Raw genomic sequence first — 14,321 nt, 5'->3', positions numbered from 1 at the left:
TCCACAGTACTTCATAGAGCCATGACTACATGGAACTCTATTCCACATCACTACATAGAGCCATGACTACATGGAACTCTATTCCACATCACTACATAGAGCCATGACTACATGGAACTCTATTCCACAGCACTACATAGAGCCATGACTACATGGAACTCTATTCCACATCACTACACAGAGCCATGACTACATGGAACTCTATTCCACATCACTACATAGAGCCATGACTACATGGAACTCTATTCCACATCACTACATAGAGCCATGACTACATGGAACTCTATTCCACAGCACTACATAGAGCCATGACTACATGGAACTCTATTCCACATCACTACATAGAGCCATGACTACATGGAACTCTATTCCACATCACTACATAGAGCCATGACTACATGGAACTCTATTCCACATCACTACACAGAGCCATGACTACATGGAACTCTATTCCACATCACTACATAGAGCCATGACTACATGGAACTCTATTCCACAGTACTACATAGAGCCATGACTACATGGAACTCTATTCCACAGTACTACATAGAGCCATGACTACATGGAACTCTATTCCACAGCACTACATAGAGCCATGACTACATGGAACTCTATTCCACATCACTACATAGATACTTTATTCCACATCAAGCAGTAAAACTAGATTTTTAAAAACAAAACAAATACACGTTATTGAACAGCAGGACTGTGAAGAGACACAGGCACACATACACATCTAATATATACTACACATCTCATATAGTACCTAACGTATACTACACATATAATATATATACTGTCTAACGTATACTACACATCTCATATAGTGTCTAACGTATACTACACATATAATATATATACTGCCTAATGTATACTACACATCTTGTATATACTGTTATGTATACTACATATCTCATATACTGTATATACTGTCTAACGTATACTACACATCTCATATAGTGTCTAACGTATACTACACATCTAATATATACTGCCTAATGTATACTACACATCTTGTATATACTGTTGTGTATACTACACAGCTAATATACTGTAATGTATACTATACATCTACTGTATATAATGCATCCTACACAACTCACTGTCTACTACACTTATCATACTGTGTATACTGTAATGTATACTACACATCCTAATATACAGTGCATTTGGAAAGTATTCAGAACCTTTGACTTTTTCCACATTTTGTTCCATTACAGCCTTATTCACAAAAAGAAAATGCCCCTCAATCTACACACAATACCCCATAATGACATCACAATACCCCATAATGACATCACAATACCCCATAATGACAAAGCAAAAACAGGTTTCATTTTTTTTTGCACATTTATTACAAATAAAAACTGATATGACATTTACATAAGTATTCAGACCCTTTACTCAGTACTTTGTTGAAGCACCTTTGGAAGCGAGCGCTCTGGAGAAGGTTTTCATCAAGGATCTCTCTGTACTTTGCTCTGTTCATCTTTCCCTTGATCCTGACTAGTCTCCCAGTCCCTGCTGCTGAAAAACATCCCCACAGCATGATGATGCCACCACGTTTCACCTTAGGGATGGTGCCAGGTTTCCTCCAGATGTGACGCTTGGTATTCAGGCCAAAGAGTTCAATCTTGTTTTCATCAGACCAGAGAATCTTGTTTGTTATGGTCTGACAGTCCTTTAGGTGCCTTTTGGCAAAGTCCAAGCGGGCTGTCATGTGCCTTTTACTGAGGAGCAGCTTCTGTCTGGTCACACTACCATAAAGACCTGATTGGTGGAGTGCTGCAGAGACGGTTGTCCTTCTGGAAGGTTCTCCCATCTCCACAGAGGAACTCTCGAGCTCTGTCAGAGTGACAACCTTGATTGCTCAGTTTGGCTGGGCGGCCAGCTCTAGGAAGAGTCTTGGTGGTTCCAAACTTCTTCCATTTAAGAATGATGGAGGCCACTGTGTTCTTGACCTTCAATGCTGCAAAAATGTTTGGGGTACCCTTCCCCAGATCTGTGCCTCGACATAATCCTGTCTCGGTGCTCTAGGGACAATTATTTTGACCTCATGGCTGGTTTTTGCTCTGACATGCACTTTCCAAAAATTGTCCAACCAATTGAATTTACCACAGGTGGACTCCAATCAAGTTGTAGAAACATCTCAAGGATGATCAATGGAAACAGGACGCACCGGAGCTCAATTTCGAGTCTCATAGCAAAAGGTCTGAATACTTATTTTAAAAACATTTGCAAACATTTCTAAAACCTGTTTTCACTTTGTCATTATGGGGTTGATGAGGAACATGTTTTATTAAATCCATTTTAGAATAGGGTTAGGGTTAGCATATTCCCCCCAATGCAAGCCCCGTACTGTATATTCCCCCCACTGCAAGCCCCGTACTGTATATCCCCCACTATAAGCCCCGTACTGTATATCCCCCACTATAAGCCCCGTACTGTATATCCCCTACTGTATATCCCCCACTATAAGCCCCGTACTGTATATCCCCCACTATAAGCCCCGTACTGTATATCCCCCCACTATAATCCCCGTACTGTATATCCCTCACTATAATCCCCGTACTGTATATCCCCCACTATAATCCCCGTACTGTATATCCCCCCACTATAAACCCCGTACTGTATATCCCCCACTATAATCCCCGTACTGTATATCCCCCCACTGCAAGCCCCGTACTGTATATCCCCCACTATAATCCCCGTACTGTATATCCCCCACTATAATCCCCGTACTGTATATCCCCCACTATAAACCCTGTACTGTATATTCCCCCCACTGCAAGCCCCGTACTGTATATCCCTCACTATAATCCCCGTACTGTATATCCCCCCACTGTAAACCCCGTACTGTATATCCCCCACTATAAACCCTGTACTGTATATTCCCCCCACTGCAAACCCCGTACTGTATATCCCTCACTATAATCCCCGTACTGTATATCCCCCACTATAATCCCCGTACTGTATATCCCCCACTATAAGCCCCGTACTGTATATCCCCCACTATAATCCCCGTACTGTATATCCCCCCACTGCAAGCCCCGTACTGTATATCCCCCACTATAATCCCCGTACTGTATATTCCCCCCACTATAATCCCCGTACTGTATATCCCCCCACTATAATCCCCGTACTGTATATCCCTCACTATAATCCCCGTACTGTATATCCCCCCACTATAATCCCCGTACTGTATATCCCTCACTATAATCCCCGTACTGTATATCCCCCACTATAATCCCCGTACTGTATATCCCCCACTATAATCCCCGTACTGTATATTCCCCCCACTATAATCCCTGTACTGTATATCCCCCCACTATAATCCCCATACTGTATATCCCCCACTATAAACCCCGTACTGTATATCCCCCACTATAATCCCCGTACTGTATATCCCCCCCACTGCAAGCCCCGTACTGTATATCCCCCACTATAATCCCCATACTGTATATCCCCCCCACCGCAAGCCCCGTACTGTATATCCCCCACTATAATCCCTGTACTTTAACAATGACAGCTTCTCCTCTATGTTCTGTTATAATCTCCACCCGGCACAGCCAGAAGAGGACTGGCCACCCCACATAGCCTGGTTCCTCTCTAGGTTTCTTCCTAGGTTTTGGCCTTTCTAGGGAGTTTTTCCTAGCCACCGTGCTTCTACACCTGCATTGCTTGCTGTTTGGGGTTTTAGGCTGGGTTTCTGTACAGCACTTTGAGATATCAGCTGATGTACGAAGGGCTATATAAATACATTTGATTTGATTTGATTTAGAGAGAGAGGTAGAGAGAGAGAGCGGTAGAGAGAGAGCGGCACCTGCCTGCAGGTGACAGCATTCCCTCCCACACATGCCCCCCTAGGCACAACTATGACAACATAACCAACAAAAACGGGTCACAACTCCTGCAGCTCTGTCGCACGCTGGGTATGTACATAGTCAATGGTAGGCTTTGAGGGGACTCCTATGGTAGGTACACCCATAGCTCATCTCTTGGCAGTAGTACTGTAGACTACTTTATCACTGACCTCAACCCAGAGTCTCTCAGAGCATTCACAGTCAGCCCACTGACACCCCTATCAGACCACAGCAAAATCACAGTCTACTTGAACAGAGCAATACTCAATCATGAGGCATCAAAGCCAAAGGAACTGAGTAACATTAAGAAATGCTATAGATGGAAGGAATGCAGTTTGGAAACCTACCAAAAAACAATTAGGCAACAACAAATTCAATCCCTTTTAGACAATTTCCTGGGTAAAACGTTCCACTGTAATAGTGAAGGTGTAAACTTGGCAGTAGAAAATCTTAACAGTATATTTGACCTCTCAGCTTCCCTATCAAATCTAAAAATCTCAAATAGAAAACCGAAGAAAATGAACAACAATGACAAATGGTTTGATGCAGAATGCAAAAATTTAAGAAAGAAAATGTGAAACCTGTCTAACCAAAAACATATAGACCCGGAAAACCTGTGTCTACGCCTTCACTAATCACTAAAACAATACAGAAATACACTACGGAAAAAGAAGAAACAGCACGTCAGAAATCAGCTCAACGTAATTGAAGAATCCATAGACTCTAACCACTTCTGGGAAAATTGGAAAACAGTAAACAAACAACACAAATAATTATTTATCCAAAATGGAGATGTATGGATAAACCACTTCTCCAATCTTTTTGGCTCAAATACAAAGAATAAAGAGCAAAAACATATACATGATCAAATACAAATCTTAGAATCAACTATTAAAGACTACCAGAACCCACTGGGTTCTCCAATTACCTTGAATGAGTTACAGGACAAAATAAAAACCCTCCAACCCAAAAAGGCCTGTGGTGTTGATGGTATCCTTAATGAAATGATCAAATATACAGACAACAAATTCCAATTGGCTATACTAAAACTCTTTAACATCATCCTTAGCTCTGGCATCTTCCCCAATATTTGGAACCAAGGACTGATCACTCCAATCCACAAAAGTGGAGACAAATTTGACCCCAATAACTACCGTGGAATATGCGTCAACAGTAACCTTAGGAAAATCCTCTACATTATCATTAACAGCAGACTTGTACATTTCCTCAATGAAAACAATGTACTGAGCAAATGTCAAATTGGCTTTTTACCAAATTACCGTACAACAGACTATGTATTCACCCTGCACACCCTAATTGACAACCAAACAAAACAAAGGCAAAGTTTTCTCATGCTTTGTTGATTTAAAAAAAATGGCATGAGGGTCTGCTGTACAAATTGATGGAAAGTGGTGTTGGGGGTAAAACATATGACATTATAAAATCCATGTACACAAACAACAAGTGTGCGGTTAAAATTGGCAAAAAACACACACATTTCTTCACACAGAGTCGTGGGGTGAGACAGGGATGCAGCTTAAGCCCCACCCTCTTCAACATATATATCAACAAATTGGCGCGGGCACTAGAAAAGTCTGCAGCACCCGGCCTCACCCTACTAGAATCCGAAGTCAAATGTCTACTGTTTGCTGATGATCTGGTGCTTCTGTCACCAACCAAGGAGGGCCTACAGCAGCACCTAGATCTTCTGCACAGATTCTGTCAGACCTGGGCCCTGACAGTAAATCTCAGTAAGACCAAAATAATGGTGTTTCAAAAAAGGTCCAGTCGCCAGGACCACAAATACAAATTCCATCTAGACACTGTTGCCCTTAAACACACAAAAAACTATACATACCTCGGCCTAAACATCAGCGCCACAGGTAACTTCCACAAAGCTGTGAACGATCTGAGAGACAAAGCAAGAAGGGCATTCTAAGCCATCAAAAGGAACATAAATTTCAACATACCAATTAGGATTTGGCTAAAAATACTTGAATCAGTCATAGAGCCCATTGCCCTTTATAGTTGTGAGGTCTGGGGTCCGCTCACCAACCAAGACTTCACAAAATGGGACAAACACCAAATTGAGACTGCATGCAGAATTCTACAAAAATATCCTCCGTGTACAACGTAGAACACCAAATAATGCATGCAGAGCAGAATTAGGCCGATACCCACTAATTATCAAAATCCAGAAAAGAGCTGTTAAATTCTACAACCACCTAAAAGGAAGCGATTCCCAAACCTTCCATAACAAAGCCATCTCCTACAGAGAGATGAACCTGGAGCAGAGTCCCCTAAGCAAGCTGGTCCTGGGGCTCTGTTCACAAACACAAACACACCCCACAGAGCCCCAGGACAGCAGCACAATTAGACCCAACCAAACCATGAGAAAACAAAAAGATAACTACTTGACACATTGGAAAGAATTAACAAAAAAACAGAGCAAACTAGAATGCTATTTGGCCCTAAACTGAGAGTACAGAGTGGCAGAATACCTAACCACTGTGACTGACCCAAACTTAAGGAAAGCTTTGACTATGTACAGACTCAGTGAGCATAGCTTTGCTATTGAGAACGGCCGCCGTAGGCAGACATGGCTCTCAAGAGAAGACAGGCTATGTGCTCACTGCCCACAAAATGAGGTGGAAACTGAGCTGCACTTCCTATCCTCCTGCCCAATGTATGACCATATTAGAGAGACATATTTCCCTCAGATAACACAGATCCACAAAGAATTTGAAAACAAATCCAATTTTGATAAACTCCCATATCTACTGGGTGAAAGTCCACAGTGTGCCATCACAGCAGCAAGAAAAGGGCTACCAGTGAAGAACAAACACCATTGTAAATACAACCCATATTTATGTTTATTTATTTTCCCTTGTGTACTTTAACTATTTGTACATTGTTACAACACTGTATATAATATGACATGTGTAATGTCTTTATTGTTTTGAAACTTCTGTATGTGTAATGTTTACTGTAAATTTGTATTGTTTATTTCACTTTTGTATATTATCTACCTCACTTGCTTTGGCAATGTTAACACATGTTTCCCATGCCAATAAAGCCCCTTGAATTGAATTGAATTGAGAGGTAGAAGTAGAGAGAGAGGTAGAGCGCGAGAGAGAAAATACTTAAATTCACACAGGACACCGGATAAGACAGGAGAAAAACTCCAAATATAACAGACTGACCCTAGCCCCCCGACACATAAACTACTACAGCATAAATACTGGAGGCTGAGACAGGAGGGGTCAGGAGACACTGTGGCCCCATCCGATGATACCCCCGGACAGGGTCAAACAGGCAGTATATAACCCCACCCACTTTGCCAAAGCACAGCCCCCACACCACCAGAGGGATATCTCCAACCACCAACTTACCATCCTGAGACAAGGCCGAGTATAGCCCACAAAAATCTCTGCCACGGCACAACCCAAGGGGGGTGCCAACCCAGACAGGAAGAGCACATCAGTGACTCAACCCACTCAAGTGATGCACCCCTCCTAGGGACGGCATGAAAGAGCACCAGTAAGCCAGTGACTCAGCCCCTGTCATAGGGTTAGAGGCAGAGAATCCCAGTGGAGAGAGGGGAACCGGCCTGGCAGAGACAGCAAGGGCGGTTCGTTGCTCCAATGCCTTTCCGTTCACCTTCACACTCCTGGGCCAGACTACACTCAATCATAGGATCTACTGAAGAGATGAGTCTTCAATAAATACTTAAAGGTTGAGACTGAGTCGTCTCTCACATGGAGCCTTGAGGAACACCGAAATTTACAGTTGGCTTTCTCAGCAGACAAACCATCCACAGAGACAAGCTGATATCTTTCTGACAGAGAAGAACTAAACCAGGCCAGAACTTGTCCGTGTAGACCAATTTGGGTTTCCAATCTCTTCAAAGGAGTGTGGTGATCGATGGTATCAAAAGCAGCACTAAGGTCTAGGAGCACGAGGACAGATGCAGAGCCTCGGTCTGACGCCATTATAAGGTCATTTACCACCTTCACAAGTGCAGTCTCAGTGCTATGATGGGGTCTAAAACCAGACTAAAGCATTTTGTATACATTGTTTGTGTTTAGGAAGGCAGTGAGTTGGTGTGCAACAGATTTTTTTAAATTTTGAGAAGAATGGGAGATTTGATATAGGATGATAGTTTTGTATATTTTTTGGGTCAAGGTTTGGCTTTTTCAAGAGGCTTTATTACTGCCACTTTTAGTGAGTTTGGTACACATCCGGTGGATAGAGAGACGTTTATTATGTTCAACATAGGAGGGCCAAGCACAGGAAGCAGCTCTTTCAGTAGTTTAGTTGGAATAGGGTCCAGTATGCAGCTTGAAGGTTTAGAGGCAATGATTATTTTCATCAATGTGTCAAGAGATATATATTATTAAAAAACGTGAGTGTCTCCCTAGGTCCTGAAAGAGTTGTGCAGACTCAGGACAACTGAGCTTTGGAGGAATACGCAGATTTAAAGAGGAGTCCGTAATTTGCTTTCTAATGATCATGATCTTTTCCTCAAAGAAGTTCATGAATTTATTACTGCTGAAATGAAAGCCATCTTCTCTTGGGGAATGCTGCTTTTTAGTTAGCTTTGTGACAGTATCAAAAATACATTTTGGATTGTTCTTATTTTATTCAATTAAGTTGGGAAAATAGGATGATCGAGCAGCAGTGAGGGCTCTTCGATACTGCACGGTACTGTCTTTCCATGCTAGTCGGAAGACTTCCAGTTTGGTGTGGCGCCAATTCCGTTCCAATTTTCTGGAAACTTGCTTCAGAGCTCGGGTATTTTCTGTATACCAGGGAGCTAGTTTCTTATAAGAAATGTTTTTAGTTTTTAGGGGTGCAACTGCATCTAGGGTTTTGCGCAAGGTTAAATTGAGTTCCTCGGTTAGATGGTTAACTGATGTTTGTACTCTGACGTCCTTGGGTAGACAGAGGGAGTCTGGAAGGGCATCAATGAATCTTTGGGTTGTCTGAGAATTTATAGCATGACTTTTGATGTTCCTTGGTTGGGGTCTGAGCAGATTATTTGTTGCGATTGCAAACGTAATAAAATGGTGGTCCGATAGTCCAGGATTATGAGGAAAAACATTAAGATCCACAACATTTATTCCACGGGACAAAACTAGGTCCAGAGTATGACTGTGGCAGTAAGTAGGTCCAGAGACATGTTGGACAAATCCCACTGAGTCGATGATGGCTCCGAAAGCTTTTTGGGGTCGGTCTGTGGACTTTTCCATGTGAATATTCAAGGTCCTAAATGATATCTTAACCGCCATCGATAAGAAACATTACTGTGCAACCGTATTCATTGATTTGGCCAAGGCTTTCGACTCTGTCAATCACCACATCCTCATCGGCAGACTCGACAGCCTTGGTTTCTCAAATGATTGCCTCACCTGGTTCACCAACTACTTCTTTGATAGAGTTCAGTGTGTCAAATCGGAGGGTCTGCTGTCCGGACCTCTGGCAGTCTCTATGGCGGTGCCACAGGCTTCAATTCTTGGACCGACTCTCTTCTCTGTATACATCAATGATGTCGCTCTTGCTGCTGGTAAGTCTCTGATCCACCTCTACGCAGACGACACCATTCTGTATACTTCTGGCCCTTCTTTGGACACTGTGTTAACAACCCTCCAGGTAAGCTTCAATGCCATACAACTCTCCTTCCGTGGCCTCCAATTTATCTTAAATACAAGTAAAACTAAATGCATGCTCTTCAACCGATCGCTGCCTGCCTGTCCAACATCACTACTTTGGACGGCTCTGACTTAGAATACGTGGAAAACTACAAATACCTAGGTGTCTGGTTAGACTGTAAACTCTCCTTCCAGACCCACATCAAACATCTCCAATCCAAAGTTAAATCTAGAATTGGCTTCCTATTTCGAAACAAAGCATCCTTCACTCATGCTGCCAAACATACCCTTGTAAAACTGACCATCCTACCAATCCTCGACTTCGGCGATGTCATTTACAAAATAGCCTCCAATACCCTACTCAACAAATAGGATGCAGTCTATCACAGTGCCATCCGTTTTGTCACCAAAGCCCCATATACTACCCAACATTGCAACCTGTACGCTCTCATTGGCTGGCCCTCGCTTCATACTCGTCGCCAAACCCACTGGCTCCATGTCATCTACAAGACCCTGCTAGGTAAAGTCCCCCCTTATCTCAGCTAGCTGGTCACCAACCTGTAGCACGCGCTCCAGCAGGTATATCTCTCTGGTCACCCCCAAAACCAATTCTTTCATTGGCCGCCTCTCCTTCCAGTTCTCTGCTGCCAATGACTGGAACAAACTACAAAAATCTCTGAAACTGGAAACACTTATCTCCCTCACTAGCTTGAAGCACCAGCTGTCAGAGCAGCTCACTTATTACTGCACCTGTACATAGCCCACCTATAATTTAGCCCAAACAACTACCTCTTTCCCTACTGTATTTATTTTATTTATTTATTTATTTTGCTCCTTTGCACCCCTATATTTTTATTTCTACTTTGCACATTCTTCCACTGCAAATCTACCATTACGGTGTTTTACTTGCTATATTGTATTTACTTTGCCACCATGGCCTTTTTTTTTGCCTTTACCTCCCTAATTTCACCTCATTTGCTCACATCGTATATAGACTTGTTTCTACTGTATTATTGACTGTATGTTTGTTTTCCTCCATGTGTAACTCTGTGTTGTTGTATGTGTCGAACTGCTTTGCTTTATCTTGGCCAGGTTGCAATTGTAAATGAGATCTTGTTCTCAACTTGCCTACCTGGTTAAATAAAGGTGAAATAAAATTAAAATAAAATAAAATATTAAAGTGACCAAAAATTAGAATATTATCTGCTATGGCTACAAGGTTCGATAGGAAATCAAGGAACTTAGTGAGGAACGCTGTATATGGCCCAGGAGGCCTGTAAACATTAGCTATAAAAAGTGAATGAGTAGGCTGCATAGATTTCATGACTAGAAGCTCAAAAGACGAAAACGTCAGTTTTTTTTATGAATTTAAATTTGCTATCATAAATGTTAGCATCACCTCCGCCTTTGCGGGATGCACGGGGTCACTAGTGTAACCAGGAGGAGAGGCCTCCTTTAACACAGTAAATTCATCAGGCTTAAGCCATGTTTCAGTCATGCCAATCACATCAAGATTATGATCAGTGATTAGTTCATTGACTATAACTGCCTTTGAAGTGAGGGATCTAACATTAAGTAGCCCTATTTTGAGATGTGAGGTATCATGATCTATCAATAATGACAGGAATGGAGGAGGTCTTTATTCTAGTGAGATTGCTAGAGCGAACACCACCATGTTCAGTTTTGCCCAACCTAGGTCGAGGCACAGCCACGGTCTCAATGGGGATAGCTGAGCTGACTACACTGACTGTGCTAGTGGCAGATTCCACTAAGCTAGCAGGCTGGCTAACAGCCTGCTGCCTGGCCTGCACCCTATCTCATTGAGGAGCTAGAGGAGTTAGAGCCCTGTCTATGTTGGTAGATAAGATGAGAGCACCCCTCCAGCTAGGATGGCGTCCGTCACTCCTCAACAGGCCAGGCTTGGTCCTGTTTGTGGGTGAGTCCCAGAAAGAGCGCCAATTATCTACAAATTCTATCTTTTGGGAGGGGCAGAAAACAGTTTTCAACCAGCGATTGAGTTGTGAGACTCTGCTGCAGAGCTCGTCACTCCCCTAACTGGGAGGGGGACAGTGTATGATCGCTGGATGATTTGTTTTAAGTCTAATACTGCGGGTAATGGAGTCGCCAATGACTAGGGTTTTCAACTTGTCAGAGCTAATGGTGGGAAGCTTCGGCTTCTCAGACACCGTAACGGGAGGAGTAGAGACCAGAGAAGGCTCAGCTTAATGGGGAAAACCGGTTGAAAGTTTCTGTCTGCTGAATGAGCGACACCGGTTGAGCATTCCTACAGCATTTCCCTCCAGAAGCCATGAGAAAGTTGTCCGGCTGCTTACTATCTGTACTTACTGGTGGCACAGACGCTGTTTCATCCTTTCCTACACTGAAATTACCTTTGCCTAATGATTGCGTCTGAAGCTGGGCTTGCAGCACAGCTATCCTCCCCGTAAGGCGATCGTTCTCCTGTATATTATGAGTACAGCAACTGCAATTAGAATGCATCATGTTAATGTTACTTCTTAGCTTCGGCTGTTGGAGGTCCTGACGAAAAAAGTTGAGCGAGGGGAAAAACTAAAAATTATAAATGGTATTTAAAATGTAAAAACCGCAAGTAAGGTCAGCAACAAACCGCAAACCGAAACTGTGTGCTACCATGCTGTGTTGTTCCCATACAATGTTGTTGTCTTAGGTCTTCGCTTTATGTAGTGTTGTGTTGTCTCTCTTGTCATAATGTGTTTTGTCCTATATTTTTATTTTATTATATTTATTTTGAATCCCATCCCCCATCACTGCAGGAGGCTTTTTGGTAGGCCGTCATTGTAAATAAGAATGTGTTCTCAACTGACTTGCCTAATTAAATAAAGGTTAAATAAAATAAATCAATAAAAATATGAAGTAGTTCTAAAATCCCAGATGCAAAAATGAATGGGTAAAACATGATTGGAAGAATTCCCGGGTTTTATGGGTATATGACAAGTCCACTGTGCCGGAATATCGGGATTCTCACTGAAATAAATTGCCAACACTTCAGGGTGCAATCAAGAAGCAATTCCGGTGCAAGTTGCGGCGCATTTAGCCGTTCTACGAGTGGTCTGAGGCAATCGGTAAATAACGAGCGTTTTCAAGTTCAACTTTACTAACGATGGTTTTGGGAAACAGCTCGGAGATTTAACGATGCTCCTAAGAAGATTCTAACAATGAATAAGCAAGCATGAAGATGCTTTTGTGAAACCGGGCGCTGGTTCCTCTCTATGTTTCTTTTCTAGGGAGTTTTTCCTAGCCATGAATCGAGATCTGCATTTGGATTTCATGGCAAGGTAAAACATGAAGCCGGCTAAACTGCAAAAAAAAATGTTTCTTCATCCCAGATAAATTGTTCGTGAAACATTTTGTAGTCTACAGAGTTGCAGTAGCATTATTCAGCCACCGAATTTCGCCATCGGCCTGTCTAACATCAAGAGTAACATAAGAACCATACCCTCCTGTCATGACATTCATATGCTTCCCTGTGAAAGAAACTATTCAGGTCTCTGTGGCGCAATTGGTTAGCGCGTTAGACTGTTAATCTAAAGGTTGGTGGTTCGAGCCCACCCAGGGACGGTTGTCTTTTTTTACATTTTGAGCCTGACTGTGTTACAATAATATTAAAATCCACATTTAGGAAAATAGTCCAAAATGTTCCAGTGCTCGATCAATGTGACGCTGTATACAAGGAGTACCAGTACCAGATCAATGTACAGAGGTACGAGGTATTTGAGGTAGATATGTACATGAAGGCAGGGTAAGGTGACTAGTCATCAGGATAGATAATAATAAGGTATTTGAGGTAGATATGTACATGAAGGGAGGGTAAGGTGACTAGTCATCAGGATAGATAATAAATAATAAGAGTAAAATAAAGAACAGAGTAGCAGCAGCATATGATGAGTGTAAAAGTGAGTGTGTGTGTTGTGTCGGTATGCGTGTGTGTGTTGTGTCAGTATGCCTTTGTGTGTATGGGCCTGGTGTGGGTATGTCACTAGTGTGTGTGAGTGTGTATATGGTGTGTATACAATGAGTATACGAAACATTAGGAACACCTTGCTAATATTGAGTTTCACCCCCTTTTCCCTCAGAACATCCTCAATTCATTGCGACATGGAGTACAAGGTGTCGAAAGTGTTCCACAGGGATCCTAGCCCATGTTAACGCCGATCCTTCCCACAGTTGTGTCCAGTTGGCTGGATGTCCTTTGGGGTGGTGGGCCATTCTTGATGCACAGGAAACTGTTGAGCGTGAAAAACCCAGCAGCGTTGCAGTTCTTGACACAAACTGGTTCGCCTGGCATCTACTACCATACCCCGTTCAAAGGCACTTAAATGTTCTGTCTTGTCCATTCACTCTCACATACACAATCCATGTCTCAATTGTCTCAAGGCTTAAAAATAATTATTTAACCTGTCTCATCAACACTGATTGAAGTGGATTTAACAGGAGACATCAATAAGGGATCATAGCTTTCACCTGGATTCACCTGACCAGTGTGTGTCATGGAAGGAGCAGGTGTTCTTAATGTTTTGTATACTCAGTATATACAGTGGAAGCTCAATGTCAAGTCTCATAGCAAATGGTCTGTATACTTATGTAAATAAGGTATTTATGTTTTCTATGGGGTATTTTGTGTAGATTGCTAGACATGCTACCTGATAAAATAATGATTATTAAACAACTAAGGGGGGCCGATAACATGTGTTTTTCTTCTCCCCAAAATCAGTTTTATATTTTCCCAAATTGTATTTCCTGGTTTTAGAGTATTACTTTTGTTTTCACT

General features: G+C 42.3%; 1 non-coding gene across 1 annotated transcript; it reads left to right on the top strand.

Annotated features, from left to right (window-relative positions):
* Positions 1-13,037: 13,037 nt before the first annotated feature.
* Positions 13,038-13,111, top strand: trnan-guu (transfer RNA asparagine (anticodon GUU)). Its single transcript has one exon. It is a non-coding gene; the product is annotated as a tRNA-Asn (tRNA).
* The last annotated feature ends 1,210 nt before the right edge of the window (positions 13,112-14,321 follow it).

Source organism: Oncorhynchus clarkii, chromosome 16 (genome assembly GCF_045791955.1).
Source record: "Oncorhynchus clarkii lewisi isolate Uvic-CL-2024 chromosome 16, UVic_Ocla_1.0, whole genome shotgun sequence".
Classification (NCBI taxonomy): domain Eukaryota; kingdom Metazoa; phylum Chordata; class Actinopteri; order Salmoniformes; family Salmonidae; genus Oncorhynchus; species Oncorhynchus clarkii.
This window is presented reverse-complemented; position numbering and strand designations above follow the sequence as displayed.